Raw genomic sequence first — 24,768 nt, 5'->3', positions numbered from 1 at the left:
CTGTTCACACGTGCAGTGCGGCTTGTCCGTCTGTTTATTTGTCAGCTTTGGCGAGACACGGGTGCTTGTGTATTAGCGTGAGCGTTTTTTATTCTGATCAGGAACAGTTTTACAAGTCCGCAAAGGATCGAAGAAAGGTTTATCGCCAGCTGAAAAGAGACACAGCGCTTCGGCTGTGGAGACTTGTTCGGCTGGCGTTCGGAGAGTCGCGTTTTTCAGAATTGTATTGAGATCGTTTTCCACAGAACTCAGATGTCAAAGCACAGCAGCAGCTCTCCACAGCGATCCTCTATAGCGCCCTTTCTCCCGCAGCTCCGTCCTCATTGGAAGGAAGCAAGAGTGAAAGGCTGAAGTGAAATAGAGCGGGGACGAAGGCAGTGAAGAGAGAGAACGTGGGAAGAAGAGAAAAACGCAAGGGAAAAAGAGCAGCGTCATAAAAGAGGTGACGGAGCTGTCCTCTCAATAAGAAGGGTGCCAGCGAGCCTTGCTCTCGCTTACGGCCACACCCCCTTGAGCACGCCTGATCTCGTCTGATCTCGGAAGCTAAACAGGGATGGACCTGGTTAGTACTTGGATGGGAGACCGCCTGGGAATACCAGGTGCTGTAAGCTTTTAAGCGCAGGAGGCGCCCTATCCCCGCTCGCTCGCTCATTCCCCTGTTCACACGTGCAGTGCGGCTTGTCCGTCTGTTTATTTGTCAGCTTTGGCGAGACACGGGTGCTTGTGTATTAGCGTGAGCGTTTTTTATTCTGATCAGGAACAGTTTAACAAGTCCGCAAAGGATCGAGGAAAGGTTTATCGCCAGCTGAAAAGAGACACAGCGCTTCGGCTGTGGAGACTTGTTCGGCTGGCGTTCGGAGAGTCGCGTTTTTCAGAATTGTATTGAGATCGTTTTCCACAGAGCTCAGATGTCAAAGCACAGCAGCAGCTCTCCACAGCGATCCTCTATAGCGCCCTTTCTCCCGCAGCTCCGTCCTCATTGGAAGGAAGCAAGAGTGAAAGGCTGAAGTGAAATAGAGCGGGGACGAAGGCAGTGAAGAGAGAGAACGTGGAAAGAAGAGAAAAACGCAAGGGAAAAAAGCAGCATCGTAAAAGAGGTGACGGAGCTGTACTCTCAATAAGAAGGGTGCCAGCGAGCCTTGCTCTCGCTTACGGCCACACCCCCTTGAGCATGCCTGATCTTGTCTGATCTTGGAAGCTAAACAGGGATGGGCCTGGTTAGTACTTGGATGGGAGACCGCCTGGGAATACCCGGTGCTGCAAGCTTTTAAGCGGAGGAGGCACCCTATCCCCGCTCGCTGGCTCATTCCCCTCTTCACACGTGCAGTGCGGCTTGTCCGTCTGTTTATTTGTCAGCTTTGGCGAGACACGGGTGCTTGTGTATTAGCGTGAGCGTTTTTTATTCTGATCAGGAACAGTTTTACAAGTCCGCAAAGGATCGAGGAAAGGTTTATCGCCAGCTGAAAAGAGACACAGCGCTTCGGCTGTGGAGACTTGTTCGGCTGGCGTTCGGAGAGTCGCGTTTTTCAGAATTGTATTGAGATCGTTTTCCACAGAGCTCAGATGTCAAAGCACAGCAGCAGCTCTCCACAGCGATCCTCTATAGCGCCCTTTCTCCCGCAGCTCCGTCCTCATTGGAAGGAAGCAAGAGTGAAAGGCTGAAGTGAAATAGAGCGGGGACGAAGGCAGTGAAGAGAGAGAACGTGGAAAGAAGAGAAAAACGCAAGGGAAAAAAGCAGCGTCGTAAAAGAGGTGACGGAGCTGTCCTCTCAATAAGAAGGGTGCCAGCGAGCCTTGCTTTTGCTTACGGCCACACCCCCTTGAGCACGCCTGATTTCATCTGATCTTGGAAGCTAAACAGGGATGGGCCTGGTTAGTACTTGGATGGGAGACCGCCTGGGAATACCAGGTGCTGTAAGCTTTTAAGCGCAGGAGGCGCCCTATCCCCGCTCGCTGGCTCATTCCCCTGTTCACACGTGCAGTGCGGCTTGTCCGTCTGTTTATTTTTCAGCTTTGGCGAGACACGGGTGCTTGTGTATTAGCGTGAGCGTTTTTTATTCTGATCAGGAACAGTTTTACAAGTCCGCAAAGGATCGAGGAAAGGTTTATCGCCAGCTGAAAAGAGACACAGCGCTTCGGCTGTGGAGACTTGTTCGGCTGGCGTTCGGAGAGTCGCGTTTTTCAGAATTGTATTGAGATCGTTTTCCACAGAGCTCAGATGTCAAAGCACAGCAGCAGCTCTCCACAGCGGTCCTCTATAGCGCCCTTTCTCCCGCAGCTCCGTCCTCATTGGAAGGAAGCAAGAGTGAAAGGCTGAAGTGAAATAGAGCGGGGACGAAGGCAGTGAAGAGAGAGAACGTGGGAAGAAGAGAAAAACGCAAGGGAAAAAAAGCAGCGTCGTAAAAGAGGTGACGGAGCTGTCCTCTCAATAAGAAGGGTGCCAGCGAGCCTTGCTCTCGCTTACGGCCACACCCCCTTGAGCACGCCTGATCTCGTCTGATCTCGGAAGCTAAACAGGGATGGGCCTGGTTAGTACTTGGATGGGAGACCGCCTGGGAATACCAGGTGCTGTAAGCTTTTAAGCGCAGGAGGCGCCCTATCCCTGCTCGCTCGCTCATTCCCCTGTTCACACGTGCAGTGCGGCTTGTCCGTCTGTTTATTTGTCAGCTTTGGCGAGACACGGGTGCTTGTGTATTAGCGTGAGCGTTTTTTATTCTGATCAGGAACAGTTTTACAAGTCCGCAAAGGATCGAGGAAAGGTTTATCGCCAGCTGAAAAGAGACACAGCGCTTCGGCTGTGGAGACTTGTTCGGCTGGCGTTCGGAGAGTCGCGTTTTTCAGAATTGTATTGAGATCGTTTTCCACAGAGCTCAGATGTCAAAGCACAGCAGCAGCTCTCCACAGCGATCCTCTATAGCGCCCTTTCTCCCGCAGCTCCGTCCTCATTGGAAGGAAGCAAGAGTGAAAGGCTGAAGTGAAATAGAGCGGGGACGAAGGCAGTGAAGAGAGAGAACGTGGGAAGAAGAGAAAAACGCAAGGGAAAAAAAGCAGCGTCGTAAAAGAGGTGACGGAGCTGTCCTCTCAATAAGAAGGGTGCCAGCGAGCCTTGCTCTCGCTTACGGCCACACCCCCTTGAGCACGCCTGATCTCATCTGATCTCGGAAGCTAAACAGGGATGGGCCTGGTTAGTACTTGGATGGGAGACCGCCTGGGAATACCAGGTGCTGTAAGCTTTTAAGCGCAGGAGGCGCCCTATCCCCGCTCGCTCGCTCATTCCCCTGTTCACACGTGCAGTGCGGCTTGTCCGTCTGTTTATTTGTCAGCTTTGGCGAGACACGGGTGCTTGTGTATTAGCGTGAGCGTTTTTTATTCTGATCAGGAACAGTTTTACAAGTCCGCAAAGGATCGAGGAAAGGTTTATCGCCAGCTGAAAAGAGACACAGCGCTTCGGCTGTGGAGACTTGTTCGGCTGGCGTTCGGAGAGTCGCGTTTTTCAGAATTGTTTTGAGATCGTTTTCCACAGAGCTCAGATGTCAAAGCACAGCAGCAGCTCTCCACAGCGATCCTCTATAGCGCCCTTTCTCCCGCAGCTCCGTCCTCATTGGAAGGAAGCAAGAGTGAAAGGCTGAAGTGAAATAGAGCGGGGACGAAGGCAGTGAAGAGAGAGAACGTGGAAAGAAGAGAAAAACGCAAGGGAAAAAAGCAGCGTCGTAAAAGAGGTGACGGAGCTGTCCTCTCAATAAGAAGGGTGCCAGCGAGCCTTGCTTTTGCTTACGGCCACACCCCCTTGAGCACGCCTGATCTTTTCTGATCTCAGAATCTAAACAGGGATGGGCCTGGTTAGTACTTGGATGGGAGACCGCCTGGGAATACCAGGTGCTGTAAGCTTTTAAGCGCAGGAGGCGCCCTATCCCCGCTCGCTCGCTCATTCCCCTGTTCACACGTGCAGTGCGGCTTGTCCGTCTCTTTATTTGTCAGCTTTGGCGAGACACGGGTGCTTGTGTATTAGCGTGAGCGTTTTTTTGTTCTGATCAGGAACAGTTTAACAAGTCCGCAAAGAATCGAGGAAAGGTTTATCGCCAGCTGAAAAGAGACACAGCGCATCGGCTGTGGAGACTTGTTCGGCTGGCGTTCGGAGAGTCGCGTTTTTCAGAATTGTATTGAGATCGTTTTCCACAGAGCTCAGATGTCAAAGCACAGCAGCAGCTCTCCAGAGCGATCCTCTATAGCGCCCTTTCTCCCGCAGCTCCGTCCTCATTGGAAGGAAGCAAGAGTGAAAGGCTGAAGTGAAATAGAGCGGGGACGAAGGCAGTGAAGAGAGAGAACGTGGGAAGAAGAGAAAAACGCAAGGGAAAAAGAGCAGCGTCATAAAAGAGGTGACGGAGCTGTCCTCTCAATAAGAAGGGTGCCAGCGAGCCTTGCTCTCGCTTACGGCCACACCCCCTTGAGCACGCCTGATCTCGTCTGATCTCGGAAGCTAAATAGGGATGGGCCTGGTTAGTACTTGGATGGGAGACCGCCTGGGAATACCAGGTGCTGTAAGCTTTTAAGCGCAGGAGGCGCCCTATCCCCGCTCGCTCGCTCATTCCCCTGTTCACACGTGCAGTGCGGCTTGTCCGTCTGTTTATTTGTCAGCTTTGGCGAGACACGGGTGCTTGTGTATTAGCGTGAGCGTTTTTTATTCTGATCAGGAACAGTTTTACAAGTCCGCAAAGGATCGAGGAAAGGTTTATCGCCAGCTGAAAAGAGACACAGCGCTTCGGCTGTGGAGACTTGTTCGGCTGGCGTTCGGAGAGTCGCGTTTTTCAGAATTGTATTGAGATCGTTTTCCACAGAGCTCAGATGTCAAAGCACAGCAGCAGCTCTCCACAGCGATCCTCTATAGCGCCCTTTCTCCCGCAGCTCCGTCCTCATTGGAAGGAAGCAAGAGTGAAAGGCTGAAGTGAAATAGAGCGGGGACGAAGGCAGTGAAGAGAGAGAACGTGGGAAGAAGAGAAAAACGCAAGGGAAAAAAAGCAGCGTCGTAAAAGAGGTGACGGAGCTGTCCTCTCAATAAGAAGGGTGCCAGCGATCTTTGGTCTAGCTTACGGCCACACCCCCTTGAGCACGCCTGATCTCGTCTGATCTCGGAAGCTAAACAGGGATGGGCCTGGTTAGTACTTGGATGGGAGACCGCCTGGGAATACCAGGTGCTGTAAGCTTTTAAGCGCAGGAGGCGCCCTATCCCCGCTCGCTCGCTCATTCCCCTGTTCACACGTGCAGTGCGGCTTGTCCGTCTGTTTATTTGTCAGCTTTGGCGAGACACGGGTGCTTGTGTATTAGCGTGAGCGTTTTTTATTCTGATCAGGAACAGTTTTACAAGTCCGCAAAGGATCGAGGAAAGGTTTATCGCCAGCTGAAAAGAGACACAGCGCTTCGGCTGTGGAGACTTGTTCGGCTGGCGTTCGGAGAGTCGCGTTTTTCAGAATTGTATTGAGATCGTTTTCCACAGAGCTCAGATGTCAAAGCACAGCAGCAGCTCTCCACAGCGATCCTCTATAGCGCCCTTTCTCCCGCAGCTCCGTCCTCATTGGAAGGAAGCAAGAGTGAAAGGCTGAAGTGAAATGGAGCGGGAACGAAGGCAGTGAAGAGAGAGTACGTGGGAAGAAGAGAAAAACGCAAGGGAAAAAAAGCAGCGTCGTAAAAGAGGTGACGGAGCTGTCCTCTCAATAAGAAGGGTGCCAGCGAGCCTTGCTCTCGCTTATGGCCACACCCCCTTGAGCACGCCTGATCTCGTCTGATCTCGGAAGCTAAACAGGGATGGGCCTGGTTAGTACTTGGATGGGAGACCTCCTGTGAATACCAGGTGCTGTAAGCTTTTAAGCGCAGGAGGCGCCCTATCCCCGCTCGCTCGCTCATTCCCCTGTTCACACGTGCAGTGCGGCTTGTCCATCTGTTTATTTGTCAGCTTTGGCGAGACACGGGTGCTAGTGTATTAGCGTGAGCGTTTTTTATTCTGATCATGAACAGTTTAACAAGTCCGCAAAGGATCGAGGAAAGGTTTATCGCCAGCTGAAAAGAGACACAGCGCTTCGGCTGTGGAGACTTGTTCGGCTGGCGTTCGGAGAGTCGCGTTTTTCAGAATTGTATTGAGATCGTTTTCCACAGAGCTCAGATGTCAAAGCACAGCAGCAGCTCTCCACAGCGATCCTCTATAGCGCCCTTTCTCCCGCAGCTCCGTCCTCATTGGAAGGAAGCAAGAGTGAAAGGCTGAAGTGAAATAGAGCGGGGACGAAGGCAGTGAAGAGAGAGAACGTGGGAAGAAGAGAAAAACGCAAAGGAAAAAAAGCAGCGTCGTAAAAGAGGTGACGGAGCTGTCCTCTCAATAAGAAGGGTGCCAGCGAACCTTGCTCTTGCTTACGGCCACACCCCCTTGAGCACGCCTGATCTCGTCTGATCTCGGAAGCTAAACAGGGATGGTCCTGGTTAGTACTTGGATGGGAGACCGCCTGGGAATACCAGGTGCTGTAAGCTTTTAAGCGCAGGAGGCGCCCTATCCCTGCTCGCTCGCTCATTCCCCTGTTCACACGTGCAGTGCGGCTTGTCCGTCTGTTTATTTGTCAGCTTTGGCGAGACACGGGTGCTTGTGTATTAGCGTGAGCGTTTTTTATTCTGATCAGGAACAGTTTTACAAGTCCGCAAAGGATCGAGGAAAGGTTTATCGCCAGCTGAAAAGAGACACAGCGCTTCGGCTGTGGAGACTTGTTCGGCTGGCGTTCGGAGAGTCGCGTTTTTCAGAATTGTATTGAGATCGTTTTCCACAGAGCTCAGATGTCAAAGCACAGCAGCAGCTCTCCACAGCGATCCTCTATAGCGCCCTTTCTCCCGCAGCTCCGTCCTCATTGGAAGGAAGCAAGAGTGAAAGGCTGAAGTGAAATAGAGCGGGGACGAAGGCAGTGAAGAGAGACAACGTGGGAAGAAGAGAAAAACGCAAGAGAAAAAAAGCAGCGTCGTAAAAGAGGTGACGGAGCTGTCCTCTCAATAAGAAGGGTGCCAGCGAGCCTTGCTCTTGCTTACGGCCACACCCCCTTGAGCACGCCTGATCTTGTCTGATCTCAGAATCTAAACAGGGATGGGCCTGGTTAGTACTTGGATGGGAGACCGCCTGGGAATACCAGGTGCTGTAAGCTTTTAAGCGCAGGAGGCGCCCTATCCCCGCTCGCTCGCTCATTCCCCTGTTCACACGTGCAGTGCGGCTTATCCGTCTCTTTATTTGTCAGCTTTGGCGAGACACGGGTGCTTGTGTATTAGCGTGAGCGTTTTTTATTCTGATCAGGAACAGTTTTACAAGTCCGCAAAGGATCGAGGAAAGGTTTATCGCCAGCTGAAAAGAGACACAGCGCTTCGGCTGTGGAGACTTGTTCGGCTGGCGTTCGGAGAGTCGCGTTTTTCAGAATTGTATTGAGATCGTTTTCCACAGAGCTCAGATGTCAAAGCACAGCAGCAGCTCTCCACAGCGATCCTCTATAGCGCCCTTTCTCCCGCAGCTCCGTCCTCATTGGAAGGAAGGAAGAGTGAAAGGCTGAAGTGAAATAGAGCGGGGACGAAGGCGGTGAAGAGAGAGAACGTGGGAAGAAGAGAAAAACGCAAGGGAAAAAAGCAGCGTTATAAAAGAGGTGACGGAGCTGTCCTCTCAATAAGAAGGGTGCCAGCGAGCCTTGGTCTCGCTTACGGCCACACCCCCTTGAGCATGCCTGATCTCGTCTGATCTCGGAAGCTAAACAGGGATGGGCCTGGTTAGTACTTGGATGGGAGACCGCCTGGGAATACCAGGTGCTGTAAGCTTTTAAGCGCAGGAGGCGCCCTATCCCCGCTCGCTCGCTCATTCCCCTGTTCACACGTGCAGTGCGGCTTGTCCGTCTGTTTATTTGTCAGCTTTGGCGAGACACGGGTGCTTGTGTATTAGCGTGAGCGTTTTTTATTCTGATCAGGAACAGTTTTACAAGTCCGCAAAGGATCGAGGAAAGGTTTATCGCCAGCTGAAAAGAGACACAGCGCTTCGGCTGTGGAGACTTGTTCGGCTGGCGTTCGGAGAGTCGCGTTTTTCAGAATTGTTTTGAGATCGTTTTCCACAGAGCTCAGATGTCAAAGCACAGCAGCAGCTCTCCACAGCGATCCTCTATAGCGCCCTTTCTCCCGCAGCTCCGTCCTCATTGGAAGGAAGCAAGAGTGAAAGGCTGAAGTGAAATAGAGCGGGGACGAAGGCAGTGAAGAGAGAGAACGTGGAAAGAAGAGAAAAACGCAAGGGAAAAAAGCAGCGTCGTAAAAGAGGTGACGGAGCTGTCCTCTCAATAAGAAGGGTGCCAGCGAGCCTTGCTTTTGCTTACGGCCACACCCCCTTGAGCACGCCTGATCTTTTCTGATCTCAGAATCTAAACAGGGATGGGCCTGGTTAGTACTTGGATGGGAGACCGCCTGGGAATACCAGGTGCTGTAAGCTTTTAAGCGCAGGAGGCGCCCTATCCCCGCTCGCTCGCTCATTCCCCTGTTCACACGTGCAGTGCGGCTTGTCCGTCTCTTTATTTGTCAGCTTTGGCGAGACACGGGTGCTTGTGTATTAGCGTGAGCGTTTTTTTGTTCTGATCAGGAACAGTTTAACAAGTCCGCAAAGAATCGAGGAAAGGTTTATCGCCAGCTGAAAAGAGACACAGCGCATCGGCTGTGGAGACTTGTTCGGCTGGCGTTCGGAGAGTCGCGTTTTTCAGAATTGTATTGAGATCGTTTTCCACAGAGCTCAGATGTCAAAGCACAGCAGCAGCTCTCCAGAGCGATCCTCTATAGCGCCCTTTCTCCCGCAGCTCCGTCCTCATTGGAAGGAAGCAAGAGTGAAAGGCTGAAGTGAAATAGAGCGGGGACGAAGGCAGTGAAGAGAGAGAACGTGGGAAGAAGAGAAAAACGCAAGGGAAAAAGAGCAGCGTCATAAAAGAGGTGACGGAGCTGTCCTCTCAATAAGAAGGGTGCCAGCGAGCCTTGCTCTCGCTTACGGCCACACCCCCTTGAGCACGCCTGATCTCGTCTGATCTCGGAAGCTAAATAGGGATGGGCCTGGTTAGTACTTGGATGGGAGACCGCCTGGGAATACCAGGTGCTGTAAGCTTTTAAGCGCAGGAGGCGCCCTATCCCCGCTCGCTCGCTCATTCCCCTGTTCACACGTGCAGTGCGGCTTGTCCGTCTGTTTATTTGTCAGCTTTGGCGAGACACGGGTGCTTGTGTATTAGCGTGAGCGTTTTTTATTCTGATCAGGAACAGTTTTACAAGTCCGCAAAGGATCGAGGAAAGGTTTATCGCCAGCTGAAAAGAGACACAGCGCTTCGGCTGTGGAGACTTGTTCGGCTGGCGTTCGGAGAGTCGCGTTTTTCAGAATTGTATTGAGATCGTTTTCCACAGAGCTCAGATGTCAAAGCACAGCAGCAGCTCTCCACAGCGATCCTCTATAGCGCCCTTTCTCCCGCAGCTCCGTCCTCATTGGAAGGAAGCAAGAGTGAAAGGCTGAAGTGAAATAGAGCGGGGACGAAGGCAGTGAAGAGAGAGAACGTGGGAAGAAGAGAAAAACGCAAGGGAAAAAAAGCAGCGTCGTAAAAGAGGTGACGGAGCTGTCCTCTCAATAAGAAGGGTGCCAGCGATCTTTGGTCTAGCTTACGGCCACACCCCCTTGAGCACGCCTGATCTCGTCTGATCTCGGAAGCTAAACAGGGATGGGCCTGGTTAGTACTTGGATGGGAGACCGCCTGGGAATACCAGGTGCTGTAAGCTTTTAAGCGCAGGAGGCGCCCTATCCCCGCTCGCTCGCTCATTCCCCTGTTCACACGTGCAGTGCGGCTTGTCCGTCTGTTTATTTGTCAGCTTTGGCGAGACACGGGTGCTTGTGTATTAGCGTGAGCGTTTTTTATTCTGATCAGGAACAGTTTTACAAGTCCGCAAAGGATCGAGGAAAGGTTTATCGCCAGCTGAAAAGAGACACAGCGCTTCGGCTGTGGAGACTTGTTCGGCTGGCGTTCGGAGAGTCGCGTTTTTCAGAATTGTATTGAGATCGTTTTCCACAGAGCTCAGATGTCAAAGCACAGCAGCAGCTCTCCACAGCGATCCTCTATAGCGCCCTTTCTCCCGCAGCTCCGTCCTCATTGGAAGGAAGCAAGAGTGAAAGGCTGAAGTGAAATGGAGCGGGAACGAAGGCAGTGAAGAGAGAGAACGTGGGAAGAAGAGAAAAACGCAAGGGAAAAAAAGCAGCGTCGTAAAAGAGGTGACGGAGCTGTCCTCTCAATAAGAAGGGTGACAGCGAGCCTTGCTCTCGCTTATGGCCACACCCCCTTGAGCACGCCTGATCTCGTCTGATCTCGGAAGCTAAACAGGGATGGGCCTGGTTAGTACTTGGATGGGAGACCTCCTGTGAATACCAGGTGCTGTAAGCTTTTAAGCGCAGGAGGCGCCCTATCCCCGCTCGCTCGCTCATTCCCCTGTTCACACGTGCAGTGCGGCTTGTCCATCTGTTTATTTGTCAGCTTTGGCGAGACACGGGTGCTAGTGTATTAGCGTGAGCGTTTTTTATTCTGATCATGAACAGTTTAACAAGTCCGCAAAGGATCGAGGAAAGGTTTATCGCCAGCTGAAAAGAGACACAGCGCTTCGGCTGTGGAGACTTGTTCGGCTGGCGTTCGGAGAGTCGCGTTTTTCAGAATTGTATTGAGATCGTTTTCCACAGAGCTCAGATGTCAAAGCACAGCAGCAGCTCTCCACAGCGATCCTCTATAGCGCCCTTTCTCCCGCAGCTCCGTCCTCATTGGAAGGAAGCAAGAGTGAAAGGCTGAAGTGAAATAGAGCGGGGACGAAGGCAGTGAAGAGAGAGAACGTGGGAAGAAGAGAAAAACGCAAAGGAAAAAAAGCAGCGTCGTAAAAGAGGTGACGGAGCTGTCCTCTCAATAAGAAGGGTGCCAGCGAACCTTGCTCTTGCTTACGGCCACACCCCCTTGAGCACGCCTGATCTCGTCTGATCTCGGAAGCTAAACAGGGATGGTCCTGGTTAGTACTTGGATGGGAGACCGCCTGGGAATACCAGGTGCTGTAAGCTTTTAAGCGCAGGAGGCGCCCTATCCCTGCTCGCTCGCTCATTCCCCTGTTCACACGTGCAGTGCGGCTTGTCCGTCTGTTTATTTGTCAGCTTTGGCGAGACACGGGTGCTTGTGTATTAGCGTGAGCGTTTTTTATTCTGATCAGGAACAGTTTTACAAGTCCGCAAAGGATCGAGGAAAGGTTTATCGCCAGCTGAAAAGAGACACAGCGCTTCGGCTGTGGAGACTTGTTCGGCTGGCGTTCGGAGAGTCGCGTTTTTCAGAATTGTATTGAGATCGTTTTCCACAGAGCTCAGATGTCAAAGCACAGCAGCAGCTCTCCACAGCGATCCTCTATAGCGCCCTTTCTCCCGCAGCTCCGTCCTCATTGGAAGGAAGCAAGAGTGAAAGGCTGAAGTGAAATAGAGCGGGGACGAAGGCAGTGAAGAGAGACAACGTGGGAAGAAGAGAAAAACGCAAGAGAAAAAAAGCAGCGTCGTAAAAGAGGTGACGGAGCTGTCCTCTCAATAAGAAGGGTGCCAGCGAGCCTTGCTCTTGCTTACGGCCACACCCCCTTGAGCACGCCTGATCTTGTCTGATCTCAGAATCTAAACAGGGATGGGCCTGGTTAGTACTTGGATGGGAGACCGCCTGGGAATACCAGGTGCTGTAAGCTTTTAAGCGCAGGAGGCGCCCTATCCCCGCTCGCTCGCTCATTCCCCTGTTCACACGTGCAGTGCGGCTTATCCGTCTCTTTATTTGTCAGCTTTGGCGAGACACGGGTGCTTGTGTATTAGCGTGAGCGTTTTTTATTCTGATCAGGAACAGTTTTACAAGTCCGCAAAGGATCGAGGAAAGGTTTATCGCCAGCTGAAAAGAGACACAGCGCTTCGGCTGTGGAGACTTGTTCGGCTGGCGTTCGGAGAGTCGCGTTTTTCAGAATTGTATTGAGATCGTTTTCCACAGAGCTCAGATGTCAAAGCACAGCAGCAGCTCTCCACAGCGATCCTCTATAGCGCCCTTTCTCCCGCAGCTCCGTCCTCATTGGAAGGAAGGAAGAGTGAAAGGCTGAAGTGAAATAGAGCGGGGACGAAGGCGGTGAAGAGAGAGAACGTGGGAAGAAGAGAAAAACGCAAGGGAAAAAAGCAGCGTTATAAAAGAGGTGACGGAGCTGTCCTCTCAATAAGAAGGGTGCCAGCGAGCCTTGGTCTCGCTTACGGCCACACCCCCTTGAGCATGCCTGATCTCGTCTGATCTCTGAAGCTAAACAGGGATGGGCCTGGTTAGTACTTGGATGGGAGACCGCCTGGGAATACCAGGTGCTGTAAGCTTTTAAGCGCAGGAGGCGCCCTATCCCCGCTCGCTCGCTCATTCCCCTGTTCACACGTGCAGTGCGGCTTGTCCGTCTGTTTATTTGTCAGCTTTGGCGAGACACGGGTGCTTGTGTATTAGCGTCAGCGTTTTTTATTCTGATCAGGAACAGTTTTACAAGTCCGCAAAGGATCGAGGAAAGGTTTATCGCCAGCTGAAAAGAGACACAGCGCTTCGGCTGTGGAGACTTGTTCGGCTGGCGTTCGGAGAGTCGCGTTTTTCAGAATTGTATTGAGATCGTTTTCCACAGAGCTCAGATGTCAAAGCACAGCAGCAGCTCTCCACAGCGATCCTCTATAGCGCCCTTTCTCCCGCAGCTCCGTCCTCATTGGAAGGAAGCAAGAGTGAAAGGCTGTAGTGAAATAGAGCGGGGACGAAGGCAGTGAAGAGAGAGAACGTGGGAAGAAGAGAAAAACGCAAGGGAAAAAAAGCAGCGTCGTAAAAGAGGTGACGGAGCTGTCCTCTCAATAAGAAGGGTGCCAGCGAGCTTTGCTCTCGCTTATGGCCACACCCCCTTGAGCACACCTGATCTCTCTGATCTCGGAAGCTAAACAGGGATGGGCCTGGTTAGTACTTGGATGGGAGACCGCCTGGGAATACCAGGTGCTGTAAGCTTTTAAGCGCAGGAGGCGCCCTATCCCCGCTCGCTCGCTCATTCCCCTGTTCACACGTGCAGTGCGGCTTGTCCGTCTGTTTATTTGTCAGCTTTGGCGAGACACGGGTGCTTGTGTATTAGCGTGAGCGTTTTTTATTCTGATCAGGAACAGTTTTACAAGTCCGCAAAGGATCGAAGAAAGGTTTATCGCCAGCTGAAAAGAGACACAGCGCTTCGGCTGTGGAGACTTGTTCGGCTGGCGTTCGGAGAGTCGCGTTTTTCAGAATTGTATTGAGATCGTTTTCCACAGAACTCAGATGTCAAAGCACAGCAGCAGCTCTCCACAGCGATCCTCTATAGCGCCCTTTCTCCCGCAGCTCCGTCCTCATTGGAAGGAAGCAAGAGTGAAAGGCTGAAGTGAAATAGAGCGGGGACGAAGGCAGTGAAGAGAGAGAACGTGGGAAGAAGAGAAAAACGCAAGGGAAAAAGAGCAGCGTCATAAAAGAGGTGACGGAGCTGTCCTCTCAATAAGAAGGGTGCCAGCGAGCCTTGCTCTCGCTTACGGCCACACCCCCTTGAGCACGCCTGATCTCGTCTGATCTCGGAAGCTAAACAGGGATGGACCTGGTTAGTACTTGGATGGGAGACCGCCTGGGAATACCAGGTGCTGTAAGCTTTTAAGCGCAGGAGGCGCCCTATCCCCGCTCGCTCGCTCATTCCCCTGTTCACACGTGCAGTGCGGCTTGTCCGTCTGTTTATTTGTCAGCTTTGGCGAGACACGGGTGCTTGTGTATTAGCGTGAGCGTTTTTTATTCTGATCAGGAACAGTTTAACAAGTCCGCAAAGGATCGAGGAAAGGTTTATCGCCAGCTGAAAAGAGACACAGCGCTTCGGCTGTGGAGACTTGTTCGGCTGGCGTTCGGAGAGTCGCGTTTTTCAGAATTGTATTGAGATCGTTTTCCACAGAGCTCAGATGTCAAAGCACAGCAGCAGCTCTCCACAGCGATCCTCTATAGCGCCCTTTCTCCCGCAGCTCCGTCCTCATTGGAAGGAAGCAAGAGTGAAAGGCTGAAGTGAAACAGAGCGGGGACGAAGGCAGTGAAGAGAGAGAACGTGGGAAGAAGAGAAAAACGCAAGGGAAAAAAGCAGCGTCGTAAAAGAGGTGACGGAGCTGTCCTCTCAATAAGAAGGGTGCCAGCGAGCCTTGCTCTCGCTTACGGCCACACCCCCTTGAGCACGCCTGATCTCGTCTGATCTCGGAAGCTAAACAGGGATGGGCCTGGTTAGTACTTGGATGGGAGACCGCCTGGGAATACCAGGTGCTGTAAGCTTTTAAGCGCAGGAGGCGCCCTATCCCCGCTCGCTCGCTCATTCCCCTGTTCACACGTGCAGTGCGGCTTGTCCGTCTGTTTATTTGTCAGCTTTGGCGAGACACGGGTGCTTGTGTATTAGCGTGAGCGTTTTTTATTCTGATCAGGAACAGTTTAACAAGTCCGCAAAGGATCGAGGAAAGGTTTATCGCCAGCTGAAAAGAGACACAGCGCTTCGGCTGTGGAGACTTGTTCGGCTGGCGTTCGGAGAGTCGCGTTTTTCAGAATTGTATTGAGATCGTTTTCCACAGAGCTCAGATGTCAAAGCACAGCAGCAGCTCTCCACAGCGATCCTCTATAGCGCCCTTTCTCCCGCAGCTCCGTCCTCATTGGAAGGAAGCAAGAGTGAAAGGCTGAAGTGAAATAGAGCGGGGACGAAGGCAGTGAAGAGAGAGAACGTGGAAAGAAGAGAAAAACGCAAGGGAAAAAAGCAGCGTCGTAAAAGAGGTGACGGAGCTGTCCTCTCAATAAGAAGGGTGCAAGCGAGCCTTGCTCTCGCTTACGGTCACACCCCCTTGAGCACGCCTGATCTCGTCTGATCTCGGAAGCTAAACAGGGATGGGCCTGGTTAGTACTTGGATGGGAGACCGCCTGGGAATACCAGGTGCTGTAAGGTTTTAAGCGCAGGAGGCGCCCTATCCCCGCTCGCTGGCTCATTCCCCTGTTCACACGTGCAGTGCGGCTTGTCCGTCTGTTTATTTGTCAGCTTTGGCGAGACACGGGTGCTTGTGTATTAGCGTGAGCATTTTTTATTCTGATCAGGAACAGTTTAACAAGTCCGCAAAGGATCGAGGAAAGGTTTATCGCCAGCTGAAAAGAGACACAGCGCTTCGGCTGTGGAGACTTGTTCGGCTGGCGTTCGGAGAGTTGCGTTTTTCAGAATTGTATTGAGATCGTTTTCCACAGAGCTCAGATGTCAAAGCACAGCAGCAGCTCTCCACAGCGATCCTCTATAGCGCCCTATCTCCCGCAGCTCCGTCCTCATTGGAAGGAAGCAAGAGTGAAAGGCTGAAGTGATATAGAGCGGGGACTTAGGCAGTGAAGAGAGAGAACGTGGGAAGAAGAGAAAAACGCAAGGGAAAAAAAGCAGCGTCGTAAAAGAGGTGACGGAGCTGTCCTCTCAATAAGAAGGGTGCCAGCGAGCCTTGCTCTCGCTTATGGCCACACCCCCTTGAGCACGCCTGATCTCGTCTGATCTCGGAAGCTAAACAGGGATGGGCCTGGTTAGTACTTGGATGGGAGACCGCCTGGGAATACCAGGTGCTGTAAGCTTTTAAGCGCAGGAGGCGCCCTATCCCCGCTCTCTCGCTCATTCCCCTGTTCACACGTGCAGTGCGGCTTGTCCGTCTGTTTATTTGTCAGCTTTGGCGAGACACGGGTGCTTGTGTATTAGCGTGAGCGTTTTTTATTCTGATCAGGAACAGTTTTACAAGTCCGCAAAGGATCGAGGAAAGGTTTATCGCCAGCTGAAAAGAGACACAGCGCTTCGGCTGTGGAGACTTGTTCGGCTGGCGTTCGGAGAGTCGCGTTTTTCAGAATTGTATTGAGATCGTTTTCCACAGAGCTCAGATGTCAAAGCACAGCAGCAGCTCTCCACAGCGATCCTCTATAGCGCCCTTTCTCCCGCAGCTCCGTCCTCATTGGAAGGAAGCAAGAGTGAAAGGCTGAAGTGAAATAGAGCGGGGACGAAGGCAGTGAAGAGAGAGAACGTGGAAAGAAGAGAAAAACGCAAGGGAAAAAAGCAGCGTCGTAAAAGAGGTGACGGAGCTGTCCTCTCAATAAGAAGGGTGCCAGCGAGCCTTGCTCTCGCTTACGGCCACACCCCCTTGAGCACGCCTGATCTCGTCTGATCTCGGAAGCTAAACAGGGATGGGCCTGGTTAGTACTTGGATGGGAGACCGCCTGGGAATACCAGGTGCTGTAAGGTTTTAAGCGCAGGAGGCGCCCTATCCCCGCTCGCTGGCTCATTCCCCTGTTCACACGTGCAGTGCGGCTTGTCCGTCTGTTTATTTGTCAGCTTTGGCGAGACACGGGTGCTTGTGTATTAGCTTGAGCATTTTTTATTCTGATCAGGAACAGTTTAACAAGTCCGCAAAGGATCGAGGAAAGGTTTATCGCCAGCTGAAAAGAGACACAGCGCTTCGGCTGTGGAGACTTGTTCGGCTGGCGTTCGGAGAGTTGCGTTTTTCAGAATTGTATTGAGATCGTTTTCCACAGAGCTCAGATGTCAAAGCACAGCAGCAGCTCTCCACAGCGATCCTCTATAGCGCCCTATCTCCCGCAGCTCCGTCCTCATTGGAAGGAAGCAAGAGTGAAAGGCTGAAGTGATATAGAGCGGGGACTTAGGCAGTGAAGAGAGAGAACGTGGGAAGAAGAGAAAAACGCAAGGGAAAAAAAGCAGCGTCGTAAAAGAGGTGACGGAGCTGTCCTCTCAATAAGAAGGGTGCCAGCGAGCCTTGCTCTCGCTTATGGCCACACCCCCTTGAGCACGCCTGATCTCGTCTGATCTCGGAAGCTAAACAGGGATGGGCCTGGTTAGTACTTGGATGGGAGACCGCCTGGGAATACCAGGTGCTGTAAGCTTTTAAGCGCAGGAGGCGCCCTATCCCCGCTCTCTCGCTCATTCCCCTGTTCACACGTGCAGTGCGGCTTGTCCGTCTGTTTATTTGTCAGCTTTGGCGAGACACGGGTGCTTGTGTATTAGCGTGAGCGTTTTTTATTCTGATCAGGAACAGTTTTACAAGTCCGCAAAGGATCGAGGAAAGGTTTATCGCCAGCTGAAAAGAGACACAGCGCTTCGGCTGTGGAGACTTGTTCGGCTGGCGTTCGGAGAGTCGCGTTTTTCAGAATTGTATTGAGATCGTTTTCCACAGAGCTCAGATGTCAAAGCACAGCAGCAGCTCTCCACAGCGATCCTCTATAGCGCCCTTTCTCCCGCATCTCCGTCCTCATTGGAAGGAAGCAAGAGTGAAAGGCTGAAGTGAAATAGAGCGGGGACGAAGGCAGTGAAGAGAGAGAACGTGGAAAGAAGAGAAAAACGCAAGAGAAAAAAAGCAGCGTCGTAAAAGAGGTGACGGAGCTGTCCTCTCAATAAGAAGGGTGCCAGCGAGCTTGGCTCTCGCTTACGGCCACACCCCCTTGAGCACGCCTGATCTCGTCTGATCTCGGAAGCTAAACAGGGATGGGCCTGGTTAGTATTTGGATGGGAGACCGCCTGGGAATACCAGGTGCTGTAAGCTTTTAAGCGCAGGAGGCGCCCTATCCCCGCTCGCTCGCTCATTCCCCTGTTCACACGTGCAGTGCAGCTTGTCCGTCTGTTTATTTGTCAGCTTTGGCGAGACACGGGTGCTTGTGTATTAGCGTGAGCGTTTTTTATTCTGATCATGAACAGTTTAACAAGTCCGCAAAGGATCGAGGAAAGGTTTATCGCCAGCTGAAAAGAGACACAGCGCTTCGGCTGTGGAGACTTGTTCGGCTAGCGTTTGGAGAGTCGCGTTTTTCAGAATTGTATTGAGATCGTTTTCCACAGAGCTCAGATGTCAAAGCACAGCAGCAGCTCTCCACAGCGATCCTCTATAGCGCCCTTTCTCCCGCAGCTCCGTCCTCATTGGAAGGAAGCAAGAGTGAAAGGCTGAAGTGAAATAGAGCGGGGACGAAGGCAGTGAAGAGAGAGAACGTGGGAAGAAGAGAAAAACGCAAGGGAAAAAGAGCAGCGTCGTAAAAGAGGTGACGGAGCTGTCCTCTCAATAAGAAGGGTGCCAGCGAGCCTTGCGCTCGCTTACGGCCACACCCCCTTGAGCACGCCTGATCTCGTCTGATCTCGGAAGCTAAACAGGGATGGGCCTGGTTAGTACTTGGATGGGAGACCGCCTGGGAATACCAGGTGCTGTAAGCTTTTAAGCGCAGGAGGCGCCCTATCCCTGCTCGCTCGCTCATTCCCCTGTTCACACGTGCAGTGCAGCTTGTCCGTCTGTTTGTCAGCTTTGGCGAGACACGGGTGCTTGTGTATTAGCGTGAGCGTTTTTTATTCTGATCAGGAACAGTTTTACAAGTCCGCAAAGGATCGAGGAAAGGTTTATCGCCAGCTGAAAAGAGACACAGCGCTTCGGCTGTGGAGACTTGTTCGGCTGGCGTTCGGAGAGTCGCGTTTTTCAGAATTTTATTGAGATCGTTTTCCACAGAGCTCAGATGTCAAAGCACAGCAGCAGCTCTCCACAGCGATCCTCTATAGCGCCCTTTCTCCCGCAGCTCCGTCCTCATTGGAAGGAAGCAAAAGTGAAAGGCTGAAGTGAAATAGAGCGGGGACGAAGGCAGTGAAGAGAGAGAACGTGGGAAGAAGAGAAAAACGCAAGGGAAAAAAAGCAGCGTCGAAAAAGAGGTGACGGAGCTGTCCTCTCAATAAGAAGGGTGCCAGCGAACCTTGCTCTCGCTTACGGCCACACTCCCTTGAGCACGCCTGATCTCGTCTGATCTCAGAAGCTAAACAGGGATGGGCCTGGTTAGTACTTGGATGGGAGACCGCCTGGGAATACCAGGTGCTGCAAGCTTTTAAGCGCAGGAGGCGCCCTATCCCCGCTCGCTCGCTCATTCCCCTGTTCACACGTGCAGTGCGGCTTGTCCGTCTGTTTATTTGTCAGCTTTGGCGAGACACGGGTGCTTGTGTATTAGCGTGAGCGTTTTTTATTCTGATCAGGAACAGTTTAACAAGTCCGCAAAGAATCGAGGAAAGGTTTATCGCCAGCTGAAAAGAGACACAGCGCTTCGGCTGTGGAGACTTGTTCGGCTGGCGTTCGGAGAGTCGCGTTTTTCAGAATTGTATTGAGATCGTTTTCCACAGAGCTCAGATGTCAAAGCACAGCAGCAGCTCTCCACAGCGATCCTCTATAGCGCCCTTTCTCCCGCAGCTCCGTCCTCATTGGAAGGAAGCAAGAGTGAAAGGCTGAAGTGAAATAGAGCGGGGACGAAGGCAGTGAAGCGAGAGAACGTGGGAAGAAGAGAAAAACGCAAGGGAAAAAAAGGAGCGTCGTAAAAGAGGTGACGGAGCTGTCCTCTCAATAAGAAGGGTGCCAGCGAGCCTTGCTCTCGCTTACGGCCACACCCCCTTGAGCACGCCCGATCTCGTCTGATCTCGGAAGCTAAACAGGGATGGGCCTGGTTAGTACTTGGATGGGAGACCGCCTGGGAATACCAGGTGCTGTAAGCTTTTAAGCGCAGGAGGCGCCCTATCCCCGCTCGCTCGCTCATTCCCCTGTTCACACGTGCAGTGCGGCTTGTCCGTCTGTTTATTTGTCAGCTTTGGCGAGACACGGGTGCTTGTGTATTAGCGTGAGCGTTTTTTATTCTGATCAGGAACAGTTTTACAAGTCCGCAAAGGATCGAGGAAAGGTTTATCGCCAGCTGAAAAGAGACACAGCGCTTCGGCTGTGGAGACTTGTTCGGCTGGCGTTCGGAGAGTCGCGTTTTTCAGAATTGTATTGAGATCGTTTTCCACAGAGCTCAGATGTCAAAGCACAGCAGCAGCTCTCCACAGCGATCCTCTATAGCGCCCTTTCTCCCGCAGCTCCGTCCTCATTGGAAGGAAGCAAGAGTGAAAGGCTGAAGTGAAATAGAGCGGGGACGAAGGCAGTGAAGAGAGAGAACGTGGGAAGAAGAGAAAAACGCAAGGGAAAAAAAGCAGCGTCGTAAAAGAGGTGACGGAGCTGTCCTCTCAATAAGAAGGGTGCCAGCGAACCTTGCTCTCGCTTATGGCCACACCCCCTTGAGCACGCCTGATCTCGTCTGATCTCGGAAGCTAAACAGGGATGGGCCTGGTTAGTACTTGGATGGGAGACCGCCTGGGAATACCAGGTGCTGTAAGCTTTTAAGCGCAGGAGGCGCCCTATCCCCGCTCGCTCGCTCATTCCCCTGTTCACACGTGCATTGCGGCTTGTCCGTCTGTTTATTTGTCAGCTTTGGCGAGACACGGGTGCTTGTGTATTAGCGTGAGCGTTTTTTAATTCTGATCAGGAACAGTTTTACAAGTCCGCAAAGGATCGAGGAAAGGTTTATCGGCAGCTGAAAAGAGACACAGCGCTTCGGCTGTGGAGACTTGTTCGGCTGGCGTTCGGAGAGTCGCGTTTTTCAGAATTGTATTGAGATCGTTTTCCACAGAGCTCAGATGTCAAAGCACAGCAGCAGCTCTCCACAGCGATCCTCTATAGCGCCCTTTCTCCCGCAGCTCCGTCCTCATTGGAAGGAAGCAAGAGTGAAAGGCTGAAGTGAAATAGAGCGGGGACGAAGGCAGTGAAGAGAGAGAACGTGGGAAGAAGAGAAAAACGCAAGGGAAAAAGAGCAGCGTCGTAAAAGAGGTGACGGAGCTGTCCTCTCAATAAGAAGGGTGCCAGCGAGTCTTGCTCTTACTTGCGGCCACACCCCCTTGAGCACGCCTGATCTCGTCTGATCTCGGAAGCTAAACAGGGATGGGCCTGGTTAGTACTTGGATGGGAGACCGCCTGGGAATACCAGGTGCTGTAAGCTTTTAAGCGCAGGAGGCGCCCTATCCCCGCTCGCTCGCTCTCATTCCCCTGTTCACACGTGCAGTGCGGCTTGTCCGTCTCTTTATTTGTCAGCTTTGGCGAGACACGGGTGCTTGTGTATTAGCGTGAGCGTTTTTTATTCTGATCAGGAACAGTTTTACAAGTCCGCAAAGGATCGAGGAAAGGTTTATCGCCAGCTGAAAAGAGACACAGCGCTTCGGCTGTGGAGACTTGTTCGGCTGGCGTTCGGAGAGTCGCGTTTTTCAGAATTGTATTGAGATCGTTTTCCACAGAGCTCAGATGTCAAAGCACAGCAGCAGCTCTCCACAGCGATCCTCTATAGCGCCCTTTCTCCCGCAGCTCCGTCCTCATTGGAAGGAAGCAAGAGTGAAAGGCTGAAGTGAAATAGAGCGGGGACGAAGGCAGTGAAGAGAGAGAACGTGGGAAGAAGAGAAAAACGCAAGGGAAAAAGAGCAGCGTCGTAAAAGAGGTGACGGAGCTGTCCTCTCAATAAGAAGGGTGCCAGCAAGCCTTGCTCTCGCTTACGGCCACACCCCCTTGAGCACGCCTGATCTCGTCTGATCTCGGAAGCTAATCAGGGATGGGCCTGGTTAGTACTTGGATGGGAGACCGCCTGGGAATACCAGGTGCTGTAAGCTTTTAAGCGCAGGAGGCGCCCTATCCCCCCTCGCTGGCTCATTCCCCTGTTCACACGTGCAGTGCGGCTTGTCCGTCTGTTTATTTGTCAGCTTTGGCGAGACACGGGTGCTTGTGTATTAGCGTGAGCGTTTTTTATTCTGATCAGGAACAGTTTAACAAGTCCGCAAATGATCGAGGAAAGGTTTATCGCCAGCTGAAAAGAGACACAGCGCTTCGGCTGTGGAGACTTGTTCGGCTGGCGTTCGGAGAGTCGCGTTTTTCAGAATTGTATTGAGATCGTTTTCCACAGAGCTCAGATGTCAAAGCACAGCAGCAGCTCTCCACAGCGATCCTCTATAGCGCCCTTTCTCCCGCAGCTCCGTCCTCATTGGAAGGAAGCAAGAGTGAAAGGCTGAAGTGAAATAGAGCGGGGACGAAGGCAGTGAAGAGAGAGAACGTGGGAAGAAGAGAAAAACGCAAGGGAAAAAAAGCAGCGTCGTAAAAGAGGTGACGGAGCTGTCCTCTCAATAAGAAGGGTGCCAGCGAGCCTTGCTCTCGCTTACGGCCACACCCCCTTGAGCACGCCTGATCTCATCTGATTTCGGAAGCTAAACAGGGATGGGCCTGGTTAGTACTTGGATGGGAGACCGCCTGGGAATACCAGGTGCTGTAAGCTTTTAAGCGCAGGAGGCGCCCTATCCCCGCTCGCTCGCTCATTCCCCTGTTCACACGTGCAGTGCGGCTTGTCCGTCTGTTTATTTGTCAGCTTTGGCGAGACACGGGTGCTTGTGTATTAGCGTGAGCGTTTTTTATTCTGATCAGGAACAGTTTTACAAGTCCGCAACGGATCGAGGAAAGGTTTATCGCCAGCTGAAAAGAGACACAGCGCTTCGGCTGTGGAGACTTGTTCGGCTGGCGTTCGGAGAGTCGCGTTTTTCAGAATTGTATTGAGATCGTTTTCCACAGAGCTCAGATGTCAAAGCACAGCAGCAGCTCTCCACAGCGATCCTCTATAGCGCCCTTTCTCCCGCAGCTCCGTCCTCATTGGAAGGAAGCAAGAGTGAAAGGCTGAAGTGAAATAGAGCGGGGACGAAGGCAGTGAAGAGAGAGAACGTGGGAAGAAGAGAAAAACGCAAGGGAAAAAAAGCAGCGTCGTAAAAGAGGTGACGGAGCTGTCCTCTCAATAAGAAGGGTGCCAGCGAGCCTTGCTCTCGCTTATGGTCACACCCCCTTGAGCACGCCTGATCTCGTCTGATCTCGGAAGCTAAACAGGGATGGGCCTGGTTAGTACTTGGATGGGAGACCGCCTGGGAATACCAGGTGCTGTAAGCTTTTAAGCGCAGGAGGCGCCCTATCCCCGCTCGCTCGCTCATTCCCCTGTTCACACGTGCAGTGCGGCTTGTCCGTCTGTTTATTTGTCAGCTTTGGCGAGACACGGGTGCTTGTGTATTAGCGTGAGCGTTTTTTAATTCTGATCAGGAACAGTTTTACAAGTCCGCAAAGGATCGAGGAAAGGTTTATCGCCAGCTGAAAAGAGACACAGCGCTTCGGCTGTGGAGACTTGTTCGGCTGGCGTTCGGAGAGTCGCGTTTTTCAGAATTGTATTGAGATCGTTTTCCACAGAGCTCAGATGTCAAAGCACAGCAGCAGCTCTCCACAGCGATCCTCTATAGCGCCCTTTCTCCCGCAGCTCCGTCCTCATTGGAAGGAAGCAAGAGTGAAAGGCTGAAGTGAAATAGAGCGGGGACGAAGGCAGTGAAGAGAGAGAACTTGGGAAGAAGAGAAAAACGCAAGGGAAAAAGAGCAGCGTCGTAAAAGAGGTGACGGAGCTGTCCTCTCAATAAGAAGGGTGCCAGCGAGTCTTGCTCTTGCTTGCGGCCACACCCCCTTGAGCACGCCTGATCTCGTCTGATCTCGGAAGCTAAACAGGGATGGGCCTGGTTAGTACTTGGATGGGAGACCGCCTGGGAATACCAGGTGCTGTAAGCTTTTAAGCGCAGGAGGCGCCCTATCCCCGCTCGCTCGCTCATTCCCCTGTTCACACGTGCAGTGCGGCTTGTCCGTCTGTTTATTTGTCAGCTTTGGCGAGACACGGGTGCTTGTGTATTAGCGTGAGCGTTTTTTATTCTGATCAGGAACAGTTTTACAAGTCCGCAAAGGATCGAGGAAAGGTTTATCGCCAGCTGAAAAGAGACACAGCGCTTCGGCTGTGGAGACTTGTTCGGCTGGCGTTCGGAGAGTCGCGTTTTTCAGAATTGTATTGAGATCGTTTTCCACAGAGCTCAGATGTCAAAGCACAGCAGCAGCTCTCCACAGCGATCCTCTATAGCGCCCTTTCTCCCGCAGCTCCGTCCTCATTGGAAGGAAGCAAGAGTGAAAGGCTGAAGTGAAATAGAGCGGGGACGAAGGCAGTGAAGAGAGAGAACGTGGGAAGAAGAGAAAAACGCAAGGGAAAAAAAGCAGCGTCGTAAAAGAGGTGACGGAGCTGTCCTCTCAATAAGAAGGGTGCCAGCGAGCCTTGCTCTCGCTTATGGCCACACCCCCTTGAGCACGCCTGATCTCGTCTGATCTCGGAAGCTAAACAGGGATGGGCCTGGTTAGTTCTTGGATGGGAGACCGCCTGGGAATACCAGGTGCTGTAAGCTTTTAAGCGCAGGAGGCGCCCTATCCCCGCTCGCTCGCTCATTCCCCTGTTCACACGTGCAGTGCGGCTTGTCCGTCTGTTTATTTGTCAGCTTTGGCGAGAGACGGGTGCTTGTGTATTAGCGTGAGCGTTTTTTAATTCTGATCAGGAACAGTTTTACAAGTCCGCAAAGGATCGAGGAAAGGTTTATCGCCAGCTGAAAAGAGACACAGCGCTTCGGCTGTGGAGACTTGTTCGGCTGGCGTTCGGAGAGTCGCGTTTTTCAGAATTGTATTGAGATCGTTTTCCACAGAGCTCAGATGTCAAAGCACAGCAGCAGCTCTCCACAGCGATCCTCTATAGCGCCCTTTCTCCCGCAGCTCCGTCCTCATTGGAAGGAAGCAAGAGTGAAAGGCTGAAGTGAAATAGAGCGGGGACGAAGGCAGTGAAGAGAGAGAACGTGGGAAGAAGAGAAAAACGCAAGGGAAAAAGAGCAGCGTCGTAAAAGAGGTGACGGAGCTGTCCTCTCAATAAGAAGGGTGCCAGCGAGTCTTGCTCTTACTTGCGGCCA

The 24,768-nt window shown here is 52.2% G+C and overlaps 31 non-coding genes and 7 pseudogenes across 31 annotated transcripts; all 38 read left to right on the top strand.

Moving 5' to 3' along the window:
* The first annotated feature begins 492 nt into the window (after nt 1-492).
* LOC138216119 (5S ribosomal RNA) lies at nt 493-611 on the top strand. Its single transcript, XR_011179831.1, has one exon. It is a non-coding gene; the product is annotated as a 5S ribosomal RNA (ribosomal RNA).
* Nucleotides 612-1,147: 536 nt separating this feature from the next.
* On the top strand, nt 1,148-1,266 carry LOC138218794 (5S ribosomal RNA; annotated as a pseudogene).
* Nucleotides 1,267-1,802: 536 nt separating this feature from the next.
* Nucleotides 1,803-1,921, top strand: LOC138217285 (5S ribosomal RNA). Its single transcript, XR_011180997.1, has one exon. It is a non-coding gene; the product is annotated as a 5S ribosomal RNA (ribosomal RNA).
* Nucleotides 1,922-2,458: 537 nt separating this feature from the next.
* LOC138244255 (5S ribosomal RNA) lies at nt 2,459-2,577 on the top strand. Its single transcript, XR_011192868.1, has one exon. It is a non-coding gene; the product is annotated as a 5S ribosomal RNA (ribosomal RNA).
* A 537-nt stretch (nt 2,578-3,114) lies between these two features.
* LOC138216830 (5S ribosomal RNA) lies at nt 3,115-3,233 on the top strand. Its single transcript, XR_011180542.1, has one exon. It is a non-coding gene; the product is annotated as a 5S ribosomal RNA (ribosomal RNA).
* Nucleotides 3,234-3,769: 536 nt separating this feature from the next.
* Nucleotides 3,770-3,888, top strand: LOC138218210 (5S ribosomal RNA; annotated as a pseudogene).
* Nucleotides 3,889-4,426: 538 nt separating this feature from the next.
* Nucleotides 4,427-4,545, top strand: LOC138216224 (5S ribosomal RNA). Its single transcript, XR_011179936.1, has one exon. It is a non-coding gene; the product is annotated as a 5S ribosomal RNA (ribosomal RNA).
* Nucleotides 4,546-5,082: 537 nt separating this feature from the next.
* Nucleotides 5,083-5,201, top strand: LOC138244254 (5S ribosomal RNA). The gene has a single exon (XR_011192867.1). It is a non-coding gene; the product is annotated as a 5S ribosomal RNA (ribosomal RNA).
* A 537-nt stretch (nt 5,202-5,738) lies between these two features.
* On the top strand, nt 5,739-5,857 carry LOC138216530 (5S ribosomal RNA). Its single transcript, XR_011180242.1, has one exon. It is a non-coding gene; the product is annotated as a 5S ribosomal RNA (ribosomal RNA).
* A 537-nt stretch (nt 5,858-6,394) lies between these two features.
* On the top strand, nt 6,395-6,513 carry LOC138216760 (5S ribosomal RNA). The gene has a single exon (XR_011180472.1). It is a non-coding gene; the product is annotated as a 5S ribosomal RNA (ribosomal RNA).
* A 537-nt stretch (nt 6,514-7,050) lies between these two features.
* On the top strand, nt 7,051-7,169 carry LOC138217872 (5S ribosomal RNA; annotated as a pseudogene).
* A 536-nt stretch (nt 7,170-7,705) lies between these two features.
* On the top strand, nt 7,706-7,824 carry LOC138245490 (5S ribosomal RNA). Its single transcript, XR_011194100.1, has one exon. It is a non-coding gene; the product is annotated as a 5S ribosomal RNA (ribosomal RNA).
* Nucleotides 7,825-8,360: 536 nt separating this feature from the next.
* On the top strand, nt 8,361-8,479 carry LOC138218209 (5S ribosomal RNA; annotated as a pseudogene).
* Nucleotides 8,480-9,017: 538 nt separating this feature from the next.
* LOC138216223 (5S ribosomal RNA) lies at nt 9,018-9,136 on the top strand. Its single transcript, XR_011179935.1, has one exon. It is a non-coding gene; the product is annotated as a 5S ribosomal RNA (ribosomal RNA).
* Nucleotides 9,137-9,673: 537 nt separating this feature from the next.
* Nucleotides 9,674-9,792, top strand: LOC138244253 (5S ribosomal RNA). Its single transcript, XR_011192866.1, has one exon. It is a non-coding gene; the product is annotated as a 5S ribosomal RNA (ribosomal RNA).
* Nucleotides 9,793-10,329: 537 nt separating this feature from the next.
* LOC138216528 (5S ribosomal RNA) lies at nt 10,330-10,448 on the top strand. The gene has a single exon (XR_011180240.1). It is a non-coding gene; the product is annotated as a 5S ribosomal RNA (ribosomal RNA).
* Nucleotides 10,449-10,985: 537 nt separating this feature from the next.
* LOC138216759 (5S ribosomal RNA) lies at nt 10,986-11,104 on the top strand. The gene has a single exon (XR_011180471.1). It is a non-coding gene; the product is annotated as a 5S ribosomal RNA (ribosomal RNA).
* Nucleotides 11,105-11,641: 537 nt separating this feature from the next.
* LOC138217871 (5S ribosomal RNA) lies at nt 11,642-11,760 on the top strand (annotated as a pseudogene).
* Nucleotides 11,761-12,296: 536 nt separating this feature from the next.
* Nucleotides 12,297-12,415, top strand: LOC138216591 (5S ribosomal RNA). The gene has a single exon (XR_011180303.1). It is a non-coding gene; the product is annotated as a 5S ribosomal RNA (ribosomal RNA).
* A 537-nt stretch (nt 12,416-12,952) lies between these two features.
* On the top strand, nt 12,953-13,070 carry LOC138218096 (5S ribosomal RNA; annotated as a pseudogene).
* A 537-nt stretch (nt 13,071-13,607) lies between these two features.
* On the top strand, nt 13,608-13,726 carry LOC138216118 (5S ribosomal RNA). The gene has a single exon (XR_011179830.1). It is a non-coding gene; the product is annotated as a 5S ribosomal RNA (ribosomal RNA).
* A 536-nt stretch (nt 13,727-14,262) lies between these two features.
* LOC138244251 (5S ribosomal RNA) lies at nt 14,263-14,381 on the top strand. Its single transcript, XR_011192864.1, has one exon. It is a non-coding gene; the product is annotated as a 5S ribosomal RNA (ribosomal RNA).
* A 536-nt stretch (nt 14,382-14,917) lies between these two features.
* LOC138217266 (5S ribosomal RNA) lies at nt 14,918-15,036 on the top strand. The gene has a single exon (XR_011180978.1). It is a non-coding gene; the product is annotated as a 5S ribosomal RNA (ribosomal RNA).
* Nucleotides 15,037-15,573: 537 nt separating this feature from the next.
* LOC138245232 (5S ribosomal RNA) lies at nt 15,574-15,692 on the top strand. The gene has a single exon (XR_011193844.1). It is a non-coding gene; the product is annotated as a 5S ribosomal RNA (ribosomal RNA).
* A 536-nt stretch (nt 15,693-16,228) lies between these two features.
* LOC138216818 (5S ribosomal RNA) lies at nt 16,229-16,347 on the top strand. The gene has a single exon (XR_011180530.1). It is a non-coding gene; the product is annotated as a 5S ribosomal RNA (ribosomal RNA).
* Nucleotides 16,348-16,884: 537 nt separating this feature from the next.
* On the top strand, nt 16,885-17,003 carry LOC138245231 (5S ribosomal RNA). Its single transcript, XR_011193843.1, has one exon. It is a non-coding gene; the product is annotated as a 5S ribosomal RNA (ribosomal RNA).
* A 537-nt stretch (nt 17,004-17,540) lies between these two features.
* Nucleotides 17,541-17,659, top strand: LOC138216577 (5S ribosomal RNA). The gene has a single exon (XR_011180289.1). It is a non-coding gene; the product is annotated as a 5S ribosomal RNA (ribosomal RNA).
* Nucleotides 17,660-18,196: 537 nt separating this feature from the next.
* LOC138244250 (5S ribosomal RNA) lies at nt 18,197-18,315 on the top strand. Its single transcript, XR_011192863.1, has one exon. It is a non-coding gene; the product is annotated as a 5S ribosomal RNA (ribosomal RNA).
* A 533-nt stretch (nt 18,316-18,848) lies between these two features.
* LOC138217059 (5S ribosomal RNA) lies at nt 18,849-18,967 on the top strand. Its single transcript, XR_011180772.1, has one exon. It is a non-coding gene; the product is annotated as a 5S ribosomal RNA (ribosomal RNA).
* A 537-nt stretch (nt 18,968-19,504) lies between these two features.
* LOC138243509 (5S ribosomal RNA) lies at nt 19,505-19,623 on the top strand. The gene has a single exon (XR_011192166.1). It is a non-coding gene; the product is annotated as a 5S ribosomal RNA (ribosomal RNA).
* A 537-nt stretch (nt 19,624-20,160) lies between these two features.
* LOC138245230 (5S ribosomal RNA) lies at nt 20,161-20,279 on the top strand. The gene has a single exon (XR_011193842.1). It is a non-coding gene; the product is annotated as a 5S ribosomal RNA (ribosomal RNA).
* Nucleotides 20,280-20,817: 538 nt separating this feature from the next.
* Nucleotides 20,818-20,936, top strand: LOC138217085 (5S ribosomal RNA). The gene has a single exon (XR_011180798.1). It is a non-coding gene; the product is annotated as a 5S ribosomal RNA (ribosomal RNA).
* A 539-nt stretch (nt 20,937-21,475) lies between these two features.
* Nucleotides 21,476-21,594, top strand: LOC138245031 (5S ribosomal RNA). The gene has a single exon (XR_011193647.1). It is a non-coding gene; the product is annotated as a 5S ribosomal RNA (ribosomal RNA).
* A 537-nt stretch (nt 21,595-22,131) lies between these two features.
* Nucleotides 22,132-22,250, top strand: LOC138216127 (5S ribosomal RNA). The gene has a single exon (XR_011179839.1). It is a non-coding gene; the product is annotated as a 5S ribosomal RNA (ribosomal RNA).
* A 537-nt stretch (nt 22,251-22,787) lies between these two features.
* LOC138216198 (5S ribosomal RNA) lies at nt 22,788-22,906 on the top strand. Its single transcript, XR_011179910.1, has one exon. It is a non-coding gene; the product is annotated as a 5S ribosomal RNA (ribosomal RNA).
* Nucleotides 22,907-23,444: 538 nt separating this feature from the next.
* Nucleotides 23,445-23,563, top strand: LOC138245423 (5S ribosomal RNA). Its single transcript, XR_011194033.1, has one exon. It is a non-coding gene; the product is annotated as a 5S ribosomal RNA (ribosomal RNA).
* Nucleotides 23,564-24,100: 537 nt separating this feature from the next.
* LOC138217607 (5S ribosomal RNA) lies at nt 24,101-24,219 on the top strand. The gene has a single exon (XR_011181319.1). It is a non-coding gene; the product is annotated as a 5S ribosomal RNA (ribosomal RNA).
* A 538-nt stretch (nt 24,220-24,757) lies between these two features.
* LOC138218770 (5S ribosomal RNA) overlaps nt 24,758-24,768 on the top strand; it is a 118-nt pseudogene continuing 107 nt past the window's right edge.

The sequence above is a fragment of the Lepisosteus oculatus genome, chromosome 14, assembly GCF_040954835.1.
Source record: "Lepisosteus oculatus isolate fLepOcu1 chromosome 14, fLepOcu1.hap2, whole genome shotgun sequence".
Lineage (NCBI taxonomy): Eukaryota > Metazoa > Chordata > Actinopteri > Semionotiformes > Lepisosteidae > Lepisosteus > Lepisosteus oculatus.
Note: the sequence above shows the minus strand (reverse complement) of the source record. Positions and strands in the feature narration are given on the sequence as shown.